At 40.3% G+C, this 24506-nt stretch overlaps 1 protein-coding gene and 2 pseudogenes across 1 annotated transcript in view; 1 reads left to right on the top strand and 2 right to left on the bottom strand.

The window, feature by feature from the left end:
- The window catches only part of LOC134224153 (uncharacterized), a 161638-nt gene that overhangs the window by 94823 nt on the left and 42309 nt on the right, over nt 1-24506 (bottom strand). The gene's annotated exons all lie outside the window — the stretch shown is intronic.
- On the top strand, nt 15809-16436 carry LOC134219602 (ninjurin-2-like; annotated as a pseudogene).
- LOC134219601 (transcriptional adapter 3-like) lies at nt 16496-18159 on the bottom strand (annotated as a pseudogene).

Raw genomic sequence — 24506 nt, forward strand, 5'->3', positions numbered from 1 at the left:
ATCGACCCTTTGTTCGGTTACGTATTGCTCACTTATCGATTTCAAGCGCATAACCATCTGATTGGTGGAAAATCATGACAAAAGAGCCACCGCACGGCATATTTGGTGCTAAAACGGAAATGTCCCCTCCTGCGGTTCCCCAGGGGCCTTGCATGCACCAGGGTGGCCAATGTGTCATTTATCGATTTCAAGCGCATAACCATCTATTTGGTGGAAAATCATGACAAAAGAGCCGCCGCACAGCATATTTTAGTGCTAAAACGGAAATGCTCACCTCTACGGGTTCCCCGTGGGCACCTTGCATGTACCAGGGTGCCAATGTGGTCTTTATCGATTTTAAGCGCATTATCATCCATTTGGTGAAATCATGACAAAAGAGCCGCCGCACATATGTTTTGGTGCTACCGGAATGTCCTCCTGCGGTTCCCAGGGAATTAGCCCATGTACCAGGAGTGCCAATGTGGTCTTTCATCGATTTCAAGCGCATTATCATCTATTTGTGAAAAAATCGCGACAGAGCCGCACACGGTATATTTTGGTGCTAAACGGAAATGTCCCCTCTGCGGATTCCCCGTGGAGCTGCCGTAGCTCCAGGAGTGGCCAATGTGGTCCTTATCGATTTCAAGCGCATAACCATCTGATTGGTGGAAAATCATGACAAAAGAGCCGCCGCAAGGCATGTTTGGTGCTAAAACGGAAATGTCCCCTCCTGCAGTCCCCAGAGCACCTTGCATGTACCAGGAGTGGCCAATGAGGTCTTTATCGATTTCAAGCGCATTATTATCTATTTTGTGGAAAATCGACGACAGAGCCGCCGCACTTTGTATGTTTGGTGCTAAAAGCAAATGTCCCCTCTCGGGTTCCCCAGGGCACCATGCATGTACCAGGAGTGGCCACTTTCGTCGGAAGCCCTCTCATGGACCATACATTACCGTTTTAAGAGATATGCGAAATTAGCGATCGAATGGCATATATGGAACGATTTTTATCACTCCTATATGACCGAACAAGGTCCCCGTGGAAGTCATTTCCCGGTGGCCATTGTCTCCAGAACAACATATCACCACATAGCCACAAATTGAGGTTTATCTTTCGAACGGTATATAAACTTTGTAATTCGTTATAATTTGACTGTTTATAAGCATTTACATTTCTGGGTCAATATGACCCTAACATCTTATTCTAACTTTTTTGTGGGGTCGTTCTGTTGCACCTTAAAATACTTTTTCATTCAGATGCTTCATTTCCACAAAATATTAAAGTCAAGAAATTCCGAACGATCGGATTATCAGGTAGAAAGTTATTCTACTTTGAAGTTTCGTTTTGGGTCATATTGACCCCCACATCTTACTAAGGTTAAAGGAACTGAAGGTTGAACCATAGGTGAAAATAATTTTGTCATACACTGCTCCGTAATAAGGACACTTTTTTATGAGTTAAATTTTGGCAGAATTCCTAAGTTTTGCTGGATGATTACCTTGATTATGGATTCGTTTTAATGCCATTTGAATTTGTGTGTGTGTGTGTGTGTGTGCGTCATCCTCTACCCTCACCCAGCTAGGGGTGTTGGTCAATAATACTACGAATAATTTGATCATATCTCATGATCCGTAATGGTGCCCTTTTGTTAAGAAGACTAGTACTACAAAAGGAATCCTCCAAGCAAGAAAGGTTTCAGGGAAGTGCAGGAACAGGATGTATGTTGTTTCTTAACAGGTACAAAACTACAAGGACGCCCTTACTTATTCTTGTACTAACTTACTCAGGAATAGAAGGTCAAGAAGACCACCGTTGCCGACTAAAGCGTGAACCGGATACTGGGACTCCACAATATCGCAGCAATAGCAGCAAACGATACCCTGTACGTATGTAGTGTTCAATTTAAATTTTTGAATTATGAATCAATGAAAGAAGGAATGTGGAACGTGCTCACCATTTGATTTCATCTTCTAATAAAATAGTTCCAGTTTTGTTGGAGACGCATCAAGGAATATCCGAAAAACGACATAATTGCCATGGCACTTCTTCTTCTGTGTGACCAAATCAACAGCTCGAAAGGCTCTCGTAGGATTCGTAGGTGTTTCGGTAAGCATTGTTGAAAATTTAAAATAATTGTCATTAGAAACACAAATTACATCCTCTCTATAGCCAATGTATGCTGTTGAAAGCTTCACAGATTGAAATTGGCCTCTATAATCTCATTGGGAAATTTTGGGTGCAGTTCAAATCTTATATTTAATAGAGCTTATTGTTCATGGTTTATGCAAATTAACATCCCTAGTTCTTCAGAACATTTGTTTTGTTTTTAAAAAATCATATTATAGTAAAAACTGTAAGCCCTGACTTTCCCTGACATTCCAAGTCCAAACTCCCTATCTTACCAGTTTTACAGGTATTAGACATCTTGACAATTGATACAAGGGATCAGCTGAATCAATTGATTCAATTGCTGGAAATCTATCTTGCAGGGCTGGTAGCGACCGAAGCCACTCAAATAGTGACTTTGTGAAAAGCTGACGAAAAAAGGACCAAATAGTGACTTTCAGTTGCAGAAAAAGTGACCAAATGTGACTTCATTCCAGTTGCAAGCTCAATGAGATAAAATCAAGCATTTTTGGGCCGAAGGAGAATAATTGTGGCGAAAAACTTCTTTCACTCACCACTCTTTTCTCTTAGAACAAACTTAGAAGAAGAAACGAAAATCGCACATACTTTTATCCACTCAATGACTAAGAAAAATTGTATTACCTCTCTTTTAACCCCGAAAATTTTACTCAATATCATCGGAAGCAGGACTACGCAAACTTATGAGTAGTCTTGCAAGCAAATCAAATTTTACGCCACACTGGATGTGAGCGGAATAGTTATCCTTAACACCTGTTTTCTTTCCGAAAATGATTTCCGGCGAAATCTGCGTGAATGAGCATTTTCTTCTTCCTTTAAAATTTAATGAAAATTACGATCATTGGATTAGCGGAACACCTGCTTTAAAGATGCGGAGAATTATACGGTTGTCTCTGGTGCTACTGAAGTTTTGTAATTTTTAGTGCGACAGGAACAACACTGCCATGATTTCATAGTTGTCATATCAACCTGCACTTTCCATATATTTGGGATGATTAACACCCAAAGGCCAAGCTCTTTGAGAAAGCGATTTTTGATTTTGGAAAAATTATAACTTTTATTTTTTGTCCAATCTTGATGAAATTTTGACACAAGGTCCAATTTTATTCTAGTTTTGGCTGCAGTAGGTTTTTCGGAATTTCTGGATGGTTCAGGAATTATTCAGATTCCATAGGGGTACCAACAAACTGTGTTTGGGGTATTTCCTTGATTACTCAATTTTTCTCCATGGAACCCATATAAAACAGTATGAAACAATATTGCCCACACTAATACGAGTCTCATGGCGATTTTTCGAAGTTAGTCTTCCATTGGACATCCCAGGAAGCTTCAAATGTCCCCAGGGAACCTAATGGGGACAATTTCGATTTGTCCAAACATGCCGTGCGACAGTCTTTCTTCACAATTTTCCATGAATATACTCGCTTGTTGTTATAAAGTGGTCGATGGTCAGTTTGGCCACTCTTGACACAGAATCCCCAGGGGACCTATAAAGGGACAATTTCGATTTTGCTCAGAAACATGTCGTGTGACAACTCTTTCTTCACAGTTTTTCATGAATAAGCTCGCTGTTGTTATAAAGAGTGGTCTATGGTCAGTATGGCGCTTCGACCCCAGAATGCCCCCAAAGGAACCTGTAAAGGGGACATTTTCGATTTGCTCGAAACATGTCGTGCGACGGCTCTTTCTTCACAATTTTCATGAATATACTCGCTGTTGTTATAAAAGTGGTCTATGGTCAGTTTGGCCACTCTTGTGACGAATCCCCAGGGAACCAGTAAAGGGGACAATTTCGATTTTGCTCTGAAACATGTCGTGCAACGGCTCTTTCTTCGATCTTCCATGATAAGCTCCTGTTGTTATAAAGTGTTCATTTCTGAATTTGGCACTCTTGTGACGCCGGAATACCCCAGGAACCTGTAAAGGGACAATTTCGATTTTGCTCCGAAACATGTCGTGCAACAGCTCTTTCTTCAAATTTTCATGAATATACTCGCTGTTGTTATAAAAGTGGTCGATGGTCAGTTTGGCCCTCTTGTGATACCGGAATGCCCCAGGGAACCTGTAAAGGGACAATTTCGATTTTGCTCGAAACATGTCGTGCAACGGCTCTTTCTTCACGATCTTCCATGAATTAGCTCGCTGTTGTTATAAAAGTGTTCATTTCTGAATTTGGACACTCTTGTGAGCATGGAATACGCCCCAGGAACCTGTAAAGGGACAATTTCGATTTTGCTCCGAAACATGTCGTGCAACGCTCTTTCTTCACAATTTTCATGAATATACTCGCTGTTGTTATAAAAGTGGTCGATGGTCAGTTTGGCCACTCTTGTGACGCGGAGATACCCCCAGGGACCTGAAAGGGACAATTTCGATTTTGCTCAAAACATGTCGTCAACGGCTCTTTCTTCCGATCTTCATGAATAAGCTCGCTGTTGTTATAAAAGTGTTCATTTCTGACTTTAGACACTCTTGTGACTTGGTCCCCCCAGGAACCTGTAAAGGGAAAATTTCGATTTTGCTCCGAAACATGTCGTGCGACGCTCTTCACAATTTTCATGAATATACTCGCTGTTGTTATAAAAATGGTGTATGGTCAGTTTAGCCACTCTTGTGACGGAATGCCCCTGAGGAACCTTAAAGGGACAATTTCGATTTTGCTCGAAACACGTCGTGTGACGGCTCATTATTTACAATTTTTCATGAATATACACGCTGTTGTTATAAAAGTGGTCGATGGACGATAATTGGTATCACTCCTTGCAGCTTCCGTATCTGTGTATAGCATTAACCTATTCATCTCTCTCGTCGAAAAACTCCATGAATCTTTTAAGTTGAACTTATTTTACTTAAACTTAGATTGAAACTTTTGTCACGTTCAAGTTTTTCATAATTTTTACGAACTCGGAAGGTCGCTTTGTTGACCACTTAAAATCTCCTGATTTGTTAAAAATGTCGTTTCATCCTCTTCGTATGCAAACGGATGCCTTCAAAGCTCTTCGTCGCTGTTCAGATCACAGACGAATTCGTCGACATCAGAATGCGTTGACTAGATCCGTCTCCGATAAGCTCTCCATTTTTACAACAGGTCAATCTCAATATCCGACAACTGGATTTGAAAATTTTATCGATACGAAGAAAAGTAAGATTTCAGATTCAGATAAAACAAGCCCTTTTGCATCTATTGTACTGTCAACCGGCTTCTATTTGCAAAAGGCTGTAAATGATTATCACCGAATATCCTGTATGTTTCATCGATGCCCACTAATATAATACAATGGGATTATAGAATTTCAAAATTTTGACGATGCCGGTCATTGATTTTGATTCGGCACCAGTCAAAGAGGAACAAATAGAAACAGGCTTCGCTATAATTCATGCTTGACATCGTGAACATATGTAAGCAAGTAGAATTACGGTATTCGTTAGAATGTTTAGAGTAAAATCACAGAATGGCTTATTGTTTCACTAGTTACAAGTGATGGGAGTTTTGAATAAGTAATGAAGTATTCTAGTATTACGAAGTATTACGATATCCTACTAATCGCTGCTTGCAGTAGCCTCAGGTAATCTAAATGTGCACACATAAAATAGTTTGAACTAGTGATGCTTTCTTGAGTCGGAGGAAAGAAACTTTCAACCAGGACTTACTAGGGAATCTGAGGAGCAAATTATGATATTTCAGATATTCAAGAAAAAACAGACCTGTGTGAAAGTTTATTGAAAATAATGATGGCATTCATACATACATATATTTTTCCCTTAACACGGTAATCACTTTGATGTGTGTGTTACGGTTTACGTTATATCGTATTTTGTCCTCGCTACCAACAGCAGTCTCAGAAATAAAACATAATTAATGTTACCCTGCAGATAATTGAAGACTCGAATTTCGTATCCGTTGGAGGATAAACTGCATCCAACAGAAGCACTTTTTCAAACAATTAGTTAACAAAACCTCGATGCCCGTATCCGCTGAACGCTGCTGGAAAATCGAGTTGGGTTTTAAATCATACTAACTTTTCATGAACTTGAACTTATTATTACAGCATTTGTTTTCAGTCTATATTACATATTACAGAATATTGTGTATTTGGACAACATTTTTATTCCTGTGAGTCTTTTTCAAATGATGTGCTTTTGAGGACATTATTTCTAGGTTTTATCCATAGCTGATTTTTATTTTTTGCAGTAGCGTTGCACGGAAATGTTTTTTCGTTATAGCACTTTTCGGCTCAGTTGATCATATGCTGACCGATTCTGTAATTTCGATCTTATGTTTTTATGCTCTAGCCTTAGTGAACAATAACTTGTCGTAAAAAAATAGGGTGAAGTTCTGCGAGATACCTTATTGGGATCATTCGAGATTCTAAACTGAATCCGTCTGGAATTCTAAACAGACTCTATTCGAGATTCTGAAACGAATCTGTTCGAGATTCAAAATTTCAAACAGAATCCGTTTGGATTGGAGTTCTAAAGAGAATCCGTTTGTAATTCTGAACATAATTTCTGTTGAGATTTGGAGAGGAATTTGTACAGAATTCTGAACAGAGTCCTTTTAGGATTCTGTTTGAGATTCGGAACATAATTTGTTTGGAATTTGAATCCCAATCCGTTTGAGATTCTGAATAGAACCCGTTGTTCCTAACAGAATCTGTTTGCGATTCTGAAAAAAAAATCGAATGGTATTCTGAACAGAATGTATTTAGGATTCTGAAAGAATACGTTCCGATTCTGATCAATGACCACTTTTAGAGAAATGCGAAGCTATTCATAACAAATTGTGAAGAAGAGCCATCACACGACATGTTTCGAGACAAGATCAGAATCCATTTACTTTATTCCTTGGGAGCATTCCGGGTGTCACAAGAGTGGCCAAACAACCATCGACCACTTTTATAACAACGAGTATATTCATGAAAATTGTGAAGAAGAGCCGTTGCGACATGTTTCAGAGCAAAATCGATGTCCCTTTATAGTTTCCTGGGGCATTCCGGGCGTCAAAGTGAAACTGACCATGACCACTTTTATAACAACAGCGAGTATATTCATGGAAAATTGTGAAGAAGAGCCGTCGCAGACATGTTTCGAACAAAATCAGAAATTGTCCCTTTACAGGTTCCTAAAGGGGCATTCTGGGTCACAGGCAACCATACTGACCATCGACCACTTTTTACAACAGCAGTATATTCATGAAAATTGTGAAGAAAGAGCCGTTGCGACTGTTTCGAAACCAAAATCGAAATTGTCCCTTTATGGTTCCCTAGGGGCATTCCGGGCGTCTGAGTGGCCAAACTGACCATAGACCACTTTTATAACAACAGCGAGTATATTCATGGAAAATTGTGAAGAAGAGCCGTCGCACGACATGTTTCGAACAAAATCAAATTATCCCTTTACAGGTTCCTAGGGGCATTCTGGGGGGTCAGAGAGCAGCCATACTTGACCATCGACCACTTTTATAACAACAGCAGTATATTCATGAAAATTGTGAAGAAGAGCCGTTGCGACATGTTTCAGAGCAAAATCAATGTCCCTTTATAGGTTCCCTAGGGGCATTCCGGGTTCACAAAAGGTGAACTGACCATCGATCACTTTTATAACAACAGAGTATATTCATGAAAATTGTGAAGAAAGAGCCGTTGCACGACATGTTCAAACAAAATCAAATTGTCCCTTTATAGGTTCCTGGGGCATTCCGGGTGTCCTGAGGTAGCCAAATAGGACCATGACCTTTTATAACAACAGCAGTATATTCATGAAAATTGTGAAGAAAAGAGCCGTCGCACGACATGTTTTCGAACAAAATCGAAATGTCCCCTTTATAGGTTCCTGGGCATTCAGGCGTCTGAGTGGCAAACTGACCATAGACCACTTTTATAACAACAGCAGTATATTCATGGAAAATTGTGAAGAAAGGCCGTCGCACGACATGTTTCGGAGCAAAATCGTAATTATCCCTTGAGGTTCCCTAGGGGCATTCTAGAGGGTCACGAGACGCCATACTGACCATCGACCACTTTTATAACAACAGCAGTATATTCATGAAAATTGTGAAAGAGCCGTTGCACGACATGTTTCAGAACAAAATCGAAATTGTCCCTTTATAGGTTCCTGGGGCATTCCGGTGTCTAAGGTAGCCAAACTGACCATCGATCACTTTTATAACAACAGCGAGTATATTCATGAAAATTGTGAAGAAAGAGCCGTTGCGACATGTTTCAGAGCAAAATCGAAATTGTCCCCTTTATAGGTTCCTGGGCATTCGGGCGTCACAAAGGTGAAACTGACCATAGACCACTTTTATAACAACAGCAGTATATTCATGGAAAATTGTGAAGAGAGCCGTCGCCGACATGTTTCGAGCAAAATCAGAATTTCCCTTACAGGTTCCTAGGGCATTCTGGGGTCACGAGGCAGCCATTGACCATCGACCACTTTTATAACAACACGAGTATATTCATGAAAAATTGTGAAGAAAGAGCCGTTGCACGACATGTTTCAGAGCAAAATCAAATTGTACCTTATAGGTTCCTAGGGGCATTCGGGCGTCCTGGAATAAACTGACCATAGACCACTTTTATAACAACAGCAGAGTATATTCATGGAAAATTGTGAAGAAGAGCCGTCGCACGACATGTTTCGAGACAAAATCAAGTGTCCTTTACAGGTTCCTAGGGGCATTCTGGGGGTCGAGCAGCCATACTGACCATCGACCACTTTTATAACAACAGCAGAGTATATTCATGAAAATTGTGAAGAAAGAGCCGTCGCGACATGTTTCGAACAAAATCAAATTTCCCTTACAGTTTCCCTAGGAAGATTCTGGGGTCACGAGCAGCCATACTGACCATCGACCACTTTTATAACAACAGGGTATATTCATGAAAATTGTGAAGAAAGAGCCGTTGCACGACATGTTTCAGAGCAAAATCAAATTGTTCCCTTATAGGTTCCTAGGGACATTCCGGTAGTCAAAAGTGGAAACTGACCATAACCACTTTAACAGCGAGTATATTCATGAAAAATTGTGAAGAAAGAGCCGTCGCACGACATGTTTCGAACAAAATCGAAATTTCCCTTACAGGTTCCCTAGGGGCATTCCGGTGTCTAAAGTGGCCAAACTGACCATCAATCACTTTTATAACAACAGCGAGTATATTCATGAAAATTGTGAAGAAAGAGACGTTGCACGACATGTTCGAACAAAATCAAGATGTCCCTTATAGGTTCCTGAGGGCATTCGGGCGTCTGAGTGGCCAAACTGACCATCGACCACTTTTGAAACAACAGCGTATATTCAGAAAATTGTGAAGAAAGAGCCGTCGCACGACATGTTTCAGGACAAAATCAATTGTCCCTTTACAGGTTCCTAGGGCATTCCGGGTGTCCAAGAGTGGCCAAACTGACCATCGACCACTTTTATAACAGCGAGTATATTCATGAAAAATTGTGAAGAAAGAGCCGTCGCACGACATGTTTCGGAACAAAATCGAATGTCCCCTTACAGGTTCCTTGGGGGCATTCTGGGTCACGAGCAGCCATACTGACCATAGACCACTTTTATAACAACAGCGAGCTTATTCATGAAAACTGTGAAGAAGAGTTGTCACACGACATTTCGGAGCAAAATCAAATATCCTTTATACACATATTTTTTCGCCGAGGCCGGCAAAATATATTACCGAGAATCAACAGCTGAGATGTCGGAAAATCTCGGTAAAAGTTCAAATTACCGACTGGTCGTAAAATGTGTAGAAACATCCAGCTGTCAAAATTTGCCGTGCTGTTCGGCAATAGGTTGCAGTGCTCGGCAATTAACTACCAAAATAATGTAAATGATTGCTTTCATTTGTTTGTTTTTTAATGAAATAATATAAACAAAGCGTAATGCAGCATAAAATCACAAAAAATATTTATTAACGGACAATATGTACATAAAATAAATCCATAAAAAAATTAATATTTTTTTTACAAAATACCGGCATAAAGTTGTTGAAAGATGGCGAGCTGGAAACCTCTTTCATGTCACGAAAATCGTTGAAAATTCGTTGAAAATCATCTCGATGGTATGCCCTAAAATAAAACAAATATTTAAGCCCGACATAAAATTAGTTAAGATTTTAAGACTTACTTGGAGATATTTTTAGCAGCCGTTGTCGAAGAACCATTCAAGTTGTTTGTTTCTTGTTTTGTACAACACGTGCTTTTGCGGCGTTTTGACGTTTGACAAATCTATTTCTCCGAAACTCGGAAAGTGGATGGTTTACCGACGATGACGCAAAATATTCTGCCGAATTTCAGTAGTACATTTAACTAGCTGATTTTCGGCAATTAACTTTAAAATATTTCGGTAAAACAATATGTTTTGACGATATTCGTTAAATGATTTTACCGAACTAAAATCTGGCTTTTAAGTGTGTAGGTTCCTGGGGGCATTCGTTGTCACAAGAGTGCAAACTGACCATAGACCACTTTATAACAACAGCGAGTATATTCAAAAATTGTGAAGAAAAGAGCCGTCGCAGGCATGTTTCGAACAAAATCGAATTATCCCTACAGGTTCCTGGGGACATTTGGAAGCTTCCTGGGGATGTCCGTATGGAAGACTAACTTTCGGAAAAATCGCTATGAGACTCGTTATTAGTAGTATGAACATTGTTTCATACTGTTTTATATGGGTTCCATGGAGAAAATTGAGTAACTGGCGAAATACCCAAACACCAGTTTGCTGGTACCCCAAGGAATCTGGAATAATTCCGGAACCATGAAATTCGAAAAACTCAATGTGCAGCAAAACTAGAATAAAAATTGGACCTTGTGTCAAAATTTCATCAAGATTGGACTAAAAATAAAAATGTTATGATTTTTTCAAAATCAAAAATCGCTTTCTCAAAGAGCTTGGCCTTTTGGGTGTTAAGGGACAAATATCGCAAACCTGGAACATTCTAACCCGTTGACACTTGAATGAGGGTTGAAACATGCCACCTATCGATTTTCCAGTTTTGAATTACCGTAGTTAATGCGTGGTAAAGTCAAATTCGGGAAATGGAATATGTTACGTCAACTATGGGATCATGGGCAGAACAGTACGGATCGTTTTGGTGACAACAAACAAAAATTATGAAGATTCATGTCAACGAGTCTGGATTGAAGCTCGACCTCCTGCTTGTAATGAGGACCATGCTCTCGGAACTTTTAAATATTTTCCTCAAAATACAAGATTTTCCGACTTGCTGTCAAAATCCAAAATCAAAAATCCTGAAATTGTGTGAAATGTTGGCATTTTATCTCTCCATTAAGCATTTATGGATTTGTCTGTGAAAAATGATAGCATTTGGTCAGCATCGGGAGAAATTGTTCAAATTTTGCGGGCCACTAAAAACATCTTTCGGAGGAACAAAACACAGTAAATAATGGGTTAATGAGTTGTCTATCAAAAAATAACTCGCCACAAGATCATTTGTCTAGGATCTATTTAAAAAATACGCTGTGTGCAGCGAAATAGCCTTGTTGTTTACTATATCAGCAAATATCCAGAACTCCTAAACCATCTAAGTGAAGCAATACCAACCAGAGTACAGCCACATCATTAGCAATCAAAGCAATCGGAAATGTTCGTCAGTACGCAGTGAACCATCAGTGGCATAAGGTGTTTCGAGGCTCCGCTTGCCTCAGCATATCCCACATACGCTATTATAACAATACTTCTTTAGTTCTTGGTGAAACAGGGAGAATCATGTCTCCAAAGGGTCAAGTCTCCCCTTTTCCCTACTGTATAAAGGTTGAGTTAAAAAACTTGAAATCGACAGGTCTCCTGCTTGCATGACTATACCAATTTATAAATTGTGACTAAAACACCTTCAATGAAATGGTGAAATGTCAATAAGAGCAGCGAGTTAAATGGATCCGAAGTTTCAGAGCGATCGTTTTTCAAGATCCGTAATTTCATTTCCGCCATGAACAAGCATCATCCGATGGATACATAGGCTTTTAAAAAATTTGGTCAATAGTTTCAAAATGATTGAAAATAGTGACTTTTTGCGAAAAAAGTGACTTTAGTGACTTGAGGTCGAAAAAGAGACTTTTATGACTAGCCGGAAAAAGTGACCAAGTCACTAAGTGACTACCAGGCCTGATCTTGTCATAATTTTAATAGTATAGTAGCCCGTTTACATGTGGATGTTTGTAATATTGCAAGATATTTCTATACAGATTTTGATTTACCACAATGAAGGTAATTAAAATTGTCTCTTTTTGCTATTCCTAGAATGTATGATTTGTTTTCGAGAGAGGGTTTCCAAACAATGACCAAAATCCGATATGGATATTGTTCAAACGAAAGTCAAGACTCGTTTTAGTTCCAGTTGCAAATTTCATAAATGTATTGACTAGTAAGCACTTAGTTTGTTTATAGAACTTAACAGTTTGGTCCTTAACGTATGTAAATTTAGTTTATTTGGTTCAATAATAAAGGCGACGACACATCGTGAAGCAAAGTTGACTTACCTTCCTGTATTCAATTTAGATACTTACTTCCATTTACACAACTGACTTACAATCCATATCGTTAGGATCACACGCTCGGATATCATCTTGTAAGCTTGTATGTATTATCCTCTACCCTTCTATGTGGAGCTGATATACTAAATTACAGTGTACCCTCAGAAACAGCATGATTGGTCAGACAAACCCTGCTGCAGAAGATGGACAGTGGTTTTATTTCGCAGACGGCAAAGCAGGAGTTCAGGTAAACTGCTTCATCATCGTGTAGATAGTGCAACTTCCGTCGTCCTTTTGGATTTTTCCGGATTTTGACTCGGCTCTTTCACTGGGATTTAGTGCCACTTTGACCTTATAGTTTTAATGATCTCAGCTTACAGCGAGAACCAGCCGAAAATCCAATTATTGGAAGAAAAATTGACGTGGAATAAAATTGACTTTCCGAACGACTGAAAACTTTACTAGTGAGTGAAACTGCTGTCTCGGAATTTCAGATAAATCAGCCGAATTTTGGCTGGTAAAACGACTTGCGAAAACGTCACGCGAAAATAAAACCATCCGTTCGGACTCACAGCCTACTTCACGATTCTCGTTTTTAATGCCATTTGAATTCTTTTCATAATCGCAAAAAGATTTTGTTCAGAAACTTCCAACAGAATCAAAAATGGACTTCTTCAAAATTTGAAACAAGTTCTGCTCGAATCTCGACCGGAATTCTGTTCTTGAAATATTCTCTTTGGAATCCCAAACGGATTCTGTTTAAAATTCCAAACGGATTCTGTTTAGAATACCAAACGGAATCTGTTTAGAATTCCCGAAGTTCTTTGTAAAGCTCGAGTGTTGCTCTCAATCCCAATAAGGTTTTCTCAGCATCTTCGTTATTATTGCTACGAAAAGTTATAGTGAACAATAAAGCTCCCGCATAAAATCGGTCATTTGATCATTTAAAAAAACAGCTTAGAATGTTTTCTGTCAACGAAGCCATAGCGAAAAAACAATTTCTCGTGTTCTCTCAGCTACCGCGATAAAGCCTATAGAATATACTTACGAGTACATATTTTATTTGAAAAGCATTCACAGGAAAACAATATTTTGTTTAACCCTTAAAGGCGCAAGGCGATTTTTTTAGAAATCGTCGGAAATATTTTTAACGTAAATAACCATTGAAATTATTAACATTGAACGTATTTTCGGTTTGTTGTTTAAAACAACATTGCGCATTTAAGGGTTAAATATACAATATTCTGTAATATGCAATATGAACTGAAAAACAAATGTTGCAAATATACTGCGGCCCGCTTCAACAGCTCAAAACTTCTGCGCGGCCCTTGATAGTAAGCATGCTGGGGACCACTGATCTAAACGATGGACATTTAGAAAATTCAAATAGCCTTCTATTAGTTGCACTTACTTAGTTAAGATTGTAAAATCGTTTGGATGGAGTAAAATCATGAGCAGAATTTTTTGCACGAGTGTAGGACAACACTGTCTACAGATTTAATTTAGGTGCCCGACTGAATGAGGTTTTGGCTTAGACGAATTCCACAGACCATTTCAACATTTTTTGTATTATTCTACTTAGTAGCTTAAATCTACTAGATACAGCCTAATTCAAATTCACAACTAATCAACCAACCAATTCATTATCAATGTTTGTCACCACTGTCTTAGAGGCACCATCAGTTGAGGTAGATTTGAAATTGATTTTGACGGTTCCACCTCAACAACATTCTAACAACTAACTAACAACAACAATCATAACACGAGTTTAGTACTATTCCAATCAATTCCACCCGTTGTATTGTCTTACAACGTATTTCGTCTCAGTAAGGCCATCTTCAGTGTCTCTTATTTTACTCGACTCGACACAAGTTAATTATTTTTTTATTGCGATTAGTCATTGGCGTGGCTAAATTATGATCGGCGGCGCGCCGACCCAAAATCGCCGGCGGCCGCGGCGTGAGTAAAACTACCGGCGGCGGCGCACAGGTCTATATGGGGCGTCCGTTTAATACCACTTCGTCTGGCAAAAGGATCCATCTTGCTTTCGGACGCTTCACCCGCTTCACTTGATTGAACGCGTTGAATATTCCGGTTATGGAACTTCTTATCATCTGATATCTGCGCAGTTTATGCGCAATTGTTTTTCTTAACATTTGGTTAGTACAATTTATTCCAGAAACCTGAACCTTCATAGCATTCTGCTGTTCATTACCCCTTTGTGGGGAGCTATAAGCTTTGTATGCTTATGCTTATATGACCTCCTCAGAGCTTCTTTTCAAACTTCCTCAAACTTTCTCCTGTCCATATTTCTTGAAGTGTGTTTGCAAAAGGCATGGCACAATCACCCAACTCGAGGTGAATGTGGCCCGGGCCAACGTTCTGATAACTGATACCATTACCACTAGGTGGATCAACCAGGGATTTTCTTCTCTTCCGGTAATCTTCCTTTATTTTACAGTTATTTGTAGGATTAGATTCCGGATGGATGAACATTTTTCATATCAATTTTGCGCTGCAACCGTCTTTAATCTCTCTATACTCATAGAGTAAAGCCCACAGTACACTCTCTGTCCGTTCTTCAAATTTTCATAGTTCGTAGCATAGTTCAGACAGTAATCTCGCAGACTAATGCGACATCGGCAAGGATTTCAGACGTTTCAGACAGCCTTGACAAATATTGTCCATCATGACAAAGAGTGTACTAATAGCTTAAGCCCAACTGTATACAAAGCCCAGCTAGGTTCACTCGATGAAATACACTCCTAAGTGATCCACGTATGGTTTGTATAGATAAGAAAGCGATACATGAAATATGATAACCTTTATATCGTAATTATTACACGCTAGGTTCGAAGGGTTCAATTACAAATGTCTGGACATACACCCGTTTCGTGTAGCTTCCCATTGTATGCCGATGCTGAACCTAACAGCAATACCCATCATTGTCTTCAGATTCCCTTATCAGTATGCCTATATTAACAAAGCACTACCATCTAATTGTATCTTGCGTTTTGTTTGATAACATTCTTATCTTCCTGTGAAGCACTACCAATCAATTCAGGATATTTGACAAAAGTGAACGTTAAAAGTTTGAAGCACTCCTGTTCAAAGCGCGGAGAGAGTTAATACGGTTTAGAATTTATTTCATTCTCATATCGATCAAGCAAAACAGTGCATAATGACATCAGAATCAACAGCGAATCTAACAGATAGGATGGGCAACCTACTCAGAGTCGTCTTCGAAAGAAAACAATACGGAGCAAGTAGATTTGAGTTTGGGAGATATAGTAAGTAATCAAATAATCATGCAGAGTGCAATTATAAAAATTCAACTTTCTGTAGGTTCAAACCATCGGCCGATTAGATTTGAACAACTACGCCACGAGAAGTCTTTGCCCAGGGATTGGACCTGCCTTTGACACTAATGCGTCCCAGTTGAAATATCTTCTCACAGTCGGTGAAGCACACGAATTCTATCATCTACTTTTGACGCTCGTGATTCTCTCAATATCTCTTCAGGTATGGTGGACGCAACAATCTCGTGACAATTACTCAGACACAGTGTTATTTTTTTCTCCTGTGCAGGTTTTCCAGGCAGTCATGATAATCATTCGCAATTGTACTCGATATCAACAAAGTTGAGCAACATCGAAGATCGGACATACTAAACAACGTACTCATAATCTTCACCGTCATAAGCGTAGTCATTAATGTTATAATTAGTGCGTTCGACATGAAAACTCAGAATGATCTTTTACAAATAAATTAAGAATAATCTTATTTGGTAATAGGAAGAATATTTTAATTCAAAATTTATTTACCGTATCAACCGACGATATTAGCTGAGAAAATTATTGTTCTATAAACAATTTTATAAGAGTTATAAGTTGACAGAAATGCATATTCACTTAGTTGCCAGCAAAGGTCCATGAACTGGCATCAATTCAAGCTGATCAGACAGACGTTTTTGCTCTTCTGCAAGACGATAAGCTTCGTCTCGTTCCTGCTTCGTCGCGGACGACTTCAATCGAGCCGCCATTATTTTTTGTAACATTCAATTATCTGAAAATACAATACCTATCATCATATGTACGAGTTTTAATTTAGATAAGAATTACCTCTTGGTCAACACGATCCAGTTTCCTTTTAACCTCGATTCTCTTCATCTCATCCTTTGCCATAGACTGCAGTTTCCGGTTTCGCTCGAATTGTGCTCGGCTATTACGACAATCTCGGTGCGAACACGATTAATTTCCGACAATATTTCATCATCGTGCTGACTTTTGGGCATATCATCATCGTCGAGGATTCCTGTTCAATCAATTCTTTACGCAAACAGCGCTCAATGCTGATTCCGTTCTTCAACAATGAAACTGCACTTCTTGAGTTGCTGTGACCTATATCGGAGCTACTGTTGCTGTTCTCGTTGCTGGTGCTGTTACAGTCAGGAAGCAAATTTTCCTCCATCAAAGCTGATACCAAGCGTTGCGTGAGTGGACCTGTGATACCTTCGCCCCTGTTAATTTAAATGAATATATTATTGATTATAAAAGATGCTACGAGATGCGTAACTTACATGACTTTTTCTTTCTTTCCAATATCACCATTAGTGAGTCCCTTTCCTTTCTTAGAAGTTGAGTCTTGTTCCTCTTTGATATCATCCGCAGCCCATTGAGTGCTATAATGTGGCAATTCCGGTATCAGTGGAATCAGTGGTCCCGAATATTCCTCAAGCAAATCATCAAGCAATTTTAAATCTTCATGCGTAATTGGCATACAATAAGGTTCGCAACATCCAAAACTTGTTTGGAGTATCGTTCTTTAAGCATTAGCTTGTTATTGGCGTTATCGAAATTATGTCTGAATATGATGATTATTGGTAGAAACAGGACTCGCATCTGCTATCGTCCGTATTCTGAGACGGAGCCGGTGAAGCGGAATCAACGACGACATATTTTTATCTTCGGAATTTTTATATGATGGCCAAAGGTTTGCCCGTGCTGTCACGGAATTTCTGTTTATCATCAAGCGCTTCTTTTACCAGGTGAGCTTGGCGCCTTGTCTATGAATTTGCCTTTTCTTTCCCCTTTCGTCTGCCTTATCGATAGTATCAATTTCCTTCTCAATACCCGATAACGTAAAGCAACAGTAGAAAGTAAAAGTTCTAGTTCAACTGAACCATATCCAAGTCTTCCGCTGGACAAATCTTCCGTTGTAGTAGATAATGCTGAAAACATAATAAATATTTCAGTATTACAAGTTTGACAGATTTCCATTTCACTTACCTGTATATTTGGCAGCACTTTTCCGTTATCAGACGTTTTGATGTATGGAATTAGAGATATTTCGCCTGGTGAACCGGGCGAAGGTCCTCCTACTGGCAGCGGACGCCAGTGCTTTGGCGGAGGAAGCTTCGATCCGGATGGTAATCCTCAACGCCTAAGCGAGCGCACCACTGGCCGACGGATGACCCATTCGATTTTTCGACGATGATGAGACTGACAAGCGCTTCGCAATGTCATCAGCCATGTTGGCACCTTTTGACCTCTCGGGGTAGCAAGACAAACGAAATTCGAGAGCCGCCTAGACACTTTGTTTACAATCAGTGTTGTTTGCCACGATTCCAACACAAGTGCAAGTTTGCTCAACCGTTGCACTCGCACAGCTGATCGAAGAATCTCACTACTACATTCGCACAACGCTAAACGGGACGAAGCTGTCATTTGGATGCGTCAAATTTTCTTTGCAACGCAAAAATCGATTCTGAAAACGAAATATTTGGAACATTCAGGATTATTTGTCGCACATTTACTTGCTATGTCTTCAATGAGTCACTATTTTAAAAGCAACATGTAAAAAGTTAGCAAATTTGCACTTTATCTCTTTACCAACAAAATAATTCGTGTGAAAACTTGGCTGACGCCTTCTTTGCAGCTGCTGCTGCTGCCACAGTGAGAAAAAGTATTCCTAATTTTGAAAGAGTTTCAGTCAAATATTACGAAACGCATTTTTCTTTCAAAATTTGTCAATTTTCTAAATTTATATTTCAATGTATTTTTTTTAATAAATATTTATTTTTCTCTAGTTCAATCAACGTTAATTGCTCTAATTTCCTCTTATTGCCTTATATTTATATAGAAGAAAACAACTTTACTGGGGAAATTAGGAAAAATTTATCGGCAAAAATTGGAAGAAAGTTTCTGCGGAAATATAACTATATTGTGGTGGGGTTTGACAATGACAATGTGGACAGGACATATGACAGAAAGTGTAGAAAAGCGGGTATCTAGCGGCTACCTTCTACAAAAGCTGTAGCACCACCAACGAGGGGACCTCCTTAGCCGTGCGGTAAGCCGCGCGGCTACAAAGCAAGACCATATGCTGAGGATGGCTGGGTTCGATTCCCAGTACCGGTCTAGGCAATTTTCGCATTGGAAATTGTCTCGACTTCCCTGGGCATAACAGTATCATCGTGCTAGCCTCATGATATAAGAATGCAAAACTGGTAACCTGGCTTAGAAACCTCGCAGTTAATAACTGTAGAAGTGCTTAATGAACTCTAAGCTGCGAGGCGGCTCTGTCCCAGTGTGGGGATGTAATGCCAATAAGAAGAAGAAGAAGAACCACCAACGAGCTGGGAACCGGCTTCATAGTGTTGAGCCAGATGCGCCAACGCGTGATTGGGTGGTAGCCAATCAACGCAAGGATGTGCATGCTGAGGATAAAAGGCCGTTTCTTCAACTATAGCAGTGGTCCGCAGCATGCTTACTATCAAGGGCCACACAGAAGTTTTGAGCTGTTGAAGTGGGCCGCAGTATATTTGCAAGATTTGTTTTTCTGTAGCTGTAAAGACATTTCATTCTTTAGATTTTGCAGTAGCGGACTTGACATAAGAAATTGTGTTTTTTTTTATCTTATGCTAAAACGTCCTATAGTTGTGATATATGTCCTAATGTTGCGGTAGTGTTAAAGTAGTCCATTCTGGATATTATAGCATTAAAAACAATTGTGAGTACGCTAAAACACTTCGAAGCTTTTGTTTGACAAAATTCCGTTCAAAATGATGAAAAATCAACATTTTTCGTTAACAATTTGAATCATTTGAGCCTATTATTGTGGTCTTATTGTTGCGGTAGCGCTCTCCATAAGAACTACATGCAATACCACAACAATAGGACTGATCTTCAAAAAATATCGCAACGATAGGCGTCCTATTATTGCGGTAGTTTGTTTTTATTGTCATAAAAAAAAGAAAACGACAGAAGTTCACCACAATTGACGTAATATTTACGAAACTATAGTTAACGAGCATCCTATTCAACTACTATTGTACTTCCAGTTGAAAACCGAAGTGAGCTCTCGCGACAATCGAGTTTTCTCCCGTTTCCTTTTGTCGCAACTACGTCGCGACTAGTGCGCATCATGGCGCACGACGGTGGCATAGATGCGCACTAGTCGCGATGCAGTTGCGACATCAGGAAATAAGGAAAAACTCGATTGTCGCGAGAGCTCACTTCGGTTTTCAACTGGAAGCACAATACAATGTGGAAAACGACGAACAGGTACTTTTCGAAGAATTTTCAAAATCAATTTTGTTTTGACACGGTGCTTAACCCCTCCATAATATATCGTTTTACCCTAGCATCTTGTCGGCTCAGTGGGCAGAAAATATTCTATGATGTTTTCCCAATTAATCATTATTTTTATTATTTATTCAGACTAAGGCCGAAGTGGCCTGTGCGGTATATAAGAGTCTTCTCCATTCGGCTCGGTCCATGGCTACACGTCGCCAACCACGCAGTCTACGGGGGGGTCCGCAAGTCATCTTCCATCTGATCGATCCACCTTGCCCGCTGCGCACCTCGCCTTCTTGTGCCCGTCAGATCGTTGTCGAGAACCATTTTCACCGGGTTACTGTCCGACATTCTGGCTACGTGCCCGGCCCACTGCAGTCGTCCGATTTTCGCGGTGTGAACGATGGATCGTTCTCCCAGCAGCTCATGCAACTCGTGGTTCATTCGCCTCCTCCACGTACCGTCCGCCATCTGCACCCCACCATAGATGGTACGCAGCACTTTCCTTTCGAAAACTCCAAGTGCGCGTTGGTCCTCCACGAGCATCGTCCAGGTCTCGTGTCCGTAGAGGACTACCGGTCTAATGAGCGTTTTGTAGATTGTCAGTTTGGTACGGCGGCGAACTCTATTCGACCGGAGCGTCTTGCGGAGTCCAAAGTACGTACGATTTCCAGCTACTATTCGTCCCCGAATTTCTCATTTTCGGCAGTCACCAGTGAGCCCAAGTACACAAATTCTTCAACCACCTCGATTTCGTCACCACCGATGCAAACTCGAGGTGGGTGGCTCACACCCTATAATGTACTTCGTCTTCGACGTGTTGATGACTAAGTCCGATCCGCTTAGCTTCCCTCTTCAGTCGGATGTAGGCTTCCTCCATCTTCTCAAAGTTACGTGCCATAATGTCTATGTCGTCGGCGAAGCCAAATAGCTGGACGGACTTATTGAAAATTGTACCACTCGTGTTAATCCCTGCTCTTCATATTACCCCTTCCAACGCGATGTTGAATAGCAGATACGAAAGACCATCACCTTGCCGTAACCCTCTGCGCGTTTCGAAGGGACTCGAGAATGCCCGTGAAACTCGAACTACACACATCGCCCGATGCATCGTCGCCTTGATCAACCGTGTCAGTTTATCCGGAAATCCGTGTTCGAGCATTAGTTGCCATAGCTGGTCCCGATCGATTGTATCATATGCGGCTTTGATGTCGATGAATAGATGATGTGTGGGCACGTTGTTTCGCGGCATTTCTGCAGTACTTGGCGACTATTTTAATATTGAAACTAAAACTTTTTTAATATTCACATTTTTTCGAAATGTGCAGTCGTTATGAAATTCAATAGTGATCAACTACGTTTTATTTCGCGACGAATAATGGCAAATGTTTATATAGTTACTGTGCACACACATACATACATAAACACTGACAGACAAGGCAGCAGGCAATGTTATGGATTTTATACATGTTCGGGCTGCCAACTATCGAGCAAACTAGGGAAGACCAGTATTCATAAATCGGGGAAATGCTCTTTTGAGTTTTAAAGATAAAATATTGAATTGAGCATTTTTAGACTATAATTAAAAGGGGGGGGGGAATTTTACAATATTTTAGTCTTTTTCTTATCCTATTCGTTGGAGCCCATTTTGATGTCGCAGGAGGGGAGATGAAGACATACCTAGTGCGAACCGCAGTCACGTGGTGGTCGCCGGACTCTACTGGAAGCGTCGAATGGCGTTGCTGAGAGAACGACGCAGGTCGTATTGGCGGATAATCTTTATACACTGGTAGGCTTTGCTGACTTTAGCTGACTTTTGTCCGAGATGTGCGCCGTGCACGAAGTAGCCGATATCGTGGATCAGGGTTGAAGAATATTCCTTAAACCATTGACACTAGATTTAGGAATTCGGTGGTCCTGGTATTGAGGAAGGGTCTCGTTCGGTTGCGGCGTGGATATCTCGTCTTCATCTTAATAGAGCACAACTCTGATCACCTCACACAGTGAGCATACGACAAGCTCAGAAAAGAACACACCACTTCAAACCGTAAAAATTTCTGTCTAGCGTTTCCGAAACAACGTGTAGCTTGCTAGCTATCCCGGACTGAAGTCCTTTTTTCAGCCTATTTTTTTTTCAATCTCTCCGTAACCATCTCCTCTCCTCCATTCACCTCCACCACTCCTCCGTTACTCCAGCTTGTCTCCTTTCCTCCCGCGTCTGGTGTTGTCGGGTTCAAATAATTCCCATTCATATAAACCGAGGGGTTTACTTTTAGATTGTGTCATACAAATTTTGAATTTAATTTCAGAGGCTCTCAAATATTTTACAGTAATCTAATCATTTAAGTTTTTTTAAATCTTTTAACAATAATATTTCTATTTGTTCCCCATTCTAATTAGTTCATAGATATACTGCCGTTCTACGCATAATTGTCCCATGTATATCCCAAAACATCCCAGCAAACATGGGACAAATATGCGTATGACGGCAGTATAGTTCTTAAGAAATATTTTTGTTTTGCAATGATACTTTTTAGTCGGTTAGAATCTAAATTTATTAAGGCTATTCACTGTTGCCGATTCTGTCGGTAACAACCTCATGAATGAAATTTTGTGAGTTTGACGTCAGCAATCAGCTGATCAGAAATGTTCACACTTTTTTAGCTACCAATACGGACAAAAAGCCTAGGGGCCCTCCTTAGCCGTGCGGTAAGATGCGCGGCTACAAAGCAAGACCATGCTGAGGGTGGCTGGGTTCGATTCCCGGTGCCGGTCTAGGCAATTTTCGGATTGGAAATTGTCTCGACTACCCTGGGCATAAAAGTATAATCGTGTTAGCCTCATGATATACGAATGCAGAAATGGTATCCTGGCTTAGAAACCTCGCAGTTAATAACTGTGGAAGTGCTTAATGAACACTAAGCTGCGAGGCGGCAATGTCCCAGTGTGGGGATGTAATGCCAATGAAGAAGATGAAGAAGAAGACGGACAAAAAGCACGCTCAACCGGACCTGTGTAAAATAAATGACATTGATCAGCATGTACTATGTCCAAGAGCTTTACGACCCCTGTCCACGGCCTCTGCGAGTTAGGAAGCTTGCCTAGGACGTGGTGGGGCTTGGCAGTAGGCTCTGTTAAACCTCTACAATCAGCTGCATGTGTCCGCAAGCAGGCCCTATCAAAGCAACCGTGTGCCGCTCAAAGTGCACAGGAGCCCAGGGAGTGCCAATTGGCACATCAGGATCAATACCAGTGAGATCCTGATTATGGCATTCTGGCCGCGTGTTAACGGACCTTGTCTTGGATATCGTAATATTGTGAAAGCGAGGGCTGGCAGTCTGACATTCTACTCTCTTAAGGTTGGTATCGTGCTCAAAAGAAATTCCTTTTTGCCTTTCTCGTATACTAAGTATACGGTAAAGGCTATATGATCGCTCCAAAAACAAACTTTTTATAGAAGGCCCGGAGACCCATAGTGTTATATACCAATCGACTCAGTTCGACGAATCGAGGTGATGTCTGTGTGTGTGTGTGTGTGTGTGTGTGTGTGTGTGTATGTGTGTGTGTGTGTGCGCAAAACTACTCAAAAAATGTCACTCATTTTTCGGGCACTTATCCTCAACCGATTTGCTCGCAACAAGTTGCATTCGACGCAGAATCCTGTCCCATTGTTTCCTATTTGAAATTGGTCAGATCGGACTATGGGATCAGAAGTTATGGCCAAAATACAAATTCATACGAAAAAATGGCGTAAAAAATGTCACTCATTTTTCGGGAACTTATTCTCAACCGATTTGCTCGCAACAAGTTGCATTCGATGCAGAATCCTGTCCCATTGTTTCCTATTTGAAATTGGCCAGATCGAACTATGGGATCAGAAGTTATGGCCAAAATACAAATTCATACGAAAAAATCGCGTAAAAAATGTCACTCATTTTTCGGGCACTTATCCTCAACCGATTTGCTCGCAACAAGTTGCATTCGGCGTAGAATCCTGTCCCGTTGTTTCCTATTTGAAATTGGTCAGATCGGACTATGGGATCAGAAGTTATGGCCAAAATACAAATTCATACGAAAAAATCGCGTAGAAAATGTCACTCATTTTTCGGGCACTTATCCTCAATCGATTTGCTCACAACAAGTTGCATTCGATGCAGAATCCTGTCCCGTTGTTTCCTATTTGGAATTGGCCAGATCGGACTATGGGATCGAAAGTCATGGCCAAAATACCAATTCATACGAAAAAATCGTGTAAAAAATGTCACTCATTTTTCGGGCACTTTTCCTCAACCGATTTGCTCG

The sequence above is a fragment of the Armigeres subalbatus genome, chromosome 3, assembly GCF_024139115.2.
Source record: "Armigeres subalbatus isolate Guangzhou_Male chromosome 3, GZ_Asu_2, whole genome shotgun sequence".
NCBI lineage: Eukaryota > Metazoa > Arthropoda > Insecta > Diptera > Culicidae > Armigeres > Armigeres subalbatus.